Consider the following 2,631-nt stretch of genomic DNA (forward strand, 5'->3'; position numbering starts at 1 on the left):
ACCACGAAAAGAAAAACGTAATATATATATATATATATATATATTATATATATAGGGGAAAACTCGCGGGCATTTCAAATATCCTACTTTATCTTAGGATATGTATGTGTTCATAAGATTGTTCAAATATCGGGCCTTACATGCAGTATGGAAACGCATAAACTCAAATCACTAATTCTAGTCATGTTAAGAGTACCTCACCTAGAAGGTCCGAGAGTAATAGTAGTTACAATAACACCTTTCCATTGATGTTAAATAATAACTAAGTCCAACGGAAAATAGTATTACAAGAACCTTAGTTCTAGTGAACACTTGTTTACTTATGTTTTACACAAAATTTTGGGAATATTTTATTTTTATACAAAGTAACAGTATCGATATACTTAACTTTATTTAAAAAACAAAAAAATATGCTATAACAACTAAAAAGCAGTTGGGGGGTAAGAGACATGAGAAAAAAAATCACTCGATTTGTTTAGAATTACAAAATTCAGGAGGTTCAACTCAAACTGGTAAACATCGTTGTTGCTCGTTAAATAGAGCATGTTACTATAAAACTGATATACAAGTCTAGAAACTATAATGTTTCATCATCACAACAACTCAGTTTGATCAGTCATAGAGGAGACAAACACGCGAATAATTACCGGACAAGTTATAGTTTTTCCCCCCGCATATAACAAAAATCCCAGCAGAAAAATACAATGATAAGGATATTTATGATAACATCAGTCCCGTTTGTACCATTCTATGTTACAACCGGGTTTATGTTTATTAAAATAGTTTATCTCGAAATGTATTGTTACGACAGCGGAGGTCACGTGACGCTAGTAACACGTCATGTGCTTCTAGAACGTTCATGTCCCTTCCTGAAGTGTCGCGAGGTTACTGGATATGCGGTATTCTTGTATATATAAGACCGCTAAGAAGTGACGGCAACAATGTAATGTAATTGTACTGCGGACAGAGAGAGAGACTTATCGTTGGGTCGAGTGCGTGTGACGTTCGTTGTGAATTATAGCGTTTGTTTAACTTATAGTGTGACCGTTGAAATTAAGTGAATTTCAAAGTTGTATTGAGAAAGAATAAACTAGTTTTATTTAAGAAAGGACTTGTGTCGCTAAAGTTTCATTGGAAAGAAATTATACGGGAAGTTAACTAACGACCAGAGACGTAACAGTATTATAATACTCAATCGAACTTTGAAAAAGAGCAAGATAATCTATCCGCTTTTACTGCAAAATTAGGTCATTTGCTAACGTGTCACCACAGAAACATTCTTAAACAGTGGCTGTTAAATAGTTCAAAAACAGACTGACTAATAAGCATACCGGATATACAGATAATTTGGGCAATTACGTATTTTCCCACGAATACTATAAAATATTGTACGAGTCCTGTTCATCACGATTTCCTTCTTCATCAAGTTCAACAACGAGTCTTCATTATTTTTAAAGTTTTCTCTCTCTATCTATAAAAATCTCTTCGTTGAAAAAAATACCGATATTACTTGATTGTTAGTGGTTTTAAAGGAGGTAAAAACGTTTTTAATAAATTATATTCTAATAATTTACATGTCATGACTCACGAGTTCTCAATTATGTTTACTTTCGGTTGAAAAGTTTCAATGGCCATAGCCTCTTTGATCTTAAAGTTCTTTCATATTTTGCTTTGAAGAGAATTTCGAATTGTTAAAGTTAATATAAGAGTCACACTCCATAGCATGCTGTAAAACATGCGAGTTGATCTAGATGGAAGAATTGTTCTAAATTCCTTTGCCGGAAACATCTGGTACTGAACCTACCAATGTAGCCACTCATGCAGAGAGAAAATGTATATTTATAAACGACCAGGTTTTGTTGCATTACATTGATTTTGTTCTTGAAAATTGAATGGGAAGAAGTTTCTTAGCCGAAAGACGTTCCTAAGGTGTATTTGAGGAAAGGCCCTATTAAATAACTGCACACTTTTATACCTTAATAACATCGACTTATTACCTTTGTTCTCATCCATACTTAGTTTTTCTTCCAAAAATTTGTCCATCAGTAATATTTGTGATAAACTAGTATTGTGTTTTATTAGCATTCTTAATTTAAAATTAAACGACATAATATGAAACAACAAACAAACATAGACTGTCAAATTCACTTACCAGGCCAAACAATAGATATATATCCGAAAGTACATGCTCCTAGTCACACGACGATGACAAAAGCCAGACATTCAAATTCATACATGAAATATAACTACGAAAGACTAAACTAAACATTATACCAGCACAACCGTGTCAAAACCCACGTGGTTCATGATAACGGGAAAGTATTTCGTAGAAATGTTCACGTGCAGTGACGGCGACAAACTTGGACTAATGCCAAGGTCCGCTCGCGAAATGGTTTTAAAGAACACGAGGTAAAGTGGCACACATAATAGGCTACAAACAGACACCTACGTGCGCCGGAAGTTCGACAGGAACTGACTGTGTCACGCGCCTTGTGGCACTGCCCATCCGTGGTGAGTAAATGGCGCACTTTCTCAATCCGCCCACGCGACGAGAGAATACAAAGTTTTTTTTATTTTATCCTTTTTTAAATTCTGTTTTTAATAAATCATATGTACAAAATCGTATACATT

At 34.3% G+C, this 2,631-nt stretch overlaps 1 protein-coding gene across 1 annotated transcript in view; it reads right to left on the reverse strand.

The window, feature by feature from the left end:
* Positions 1-2,411, reverse strand: part of LOC106460699 (lysine-specific demethylase 6A-like) — a gene marked incomplete at its 3' end in the record, with an annotated part of 28,139 nt that extends 25,728 nt beyond the window's left edge. The window contains exon 1 of the mRNA XM_022387474.1: positions 2,153-2,411. The remainder of the gene's footprint in view (positions 1-2,152) is intronic.
* Between the last annotated feature and the right edge of the window lie 220 nt (positions 2,412-2,631).

The sequence above is a fragment of the Limulus polyphemus genome, unplaced genomic scaffold, assembly GCF_000517525.1.
Source record: "Limulus polyphemus unplaced genomic scaffold, Limulus_polyphemus-2.1.2 Scaffold818, whole genome shotgun sequence".
NCBI lineage: Eukaryota > Metazoa > Arthropoda > Merostomata > Xiphosura > Limulidae > Limulus > Limulus polyphemus.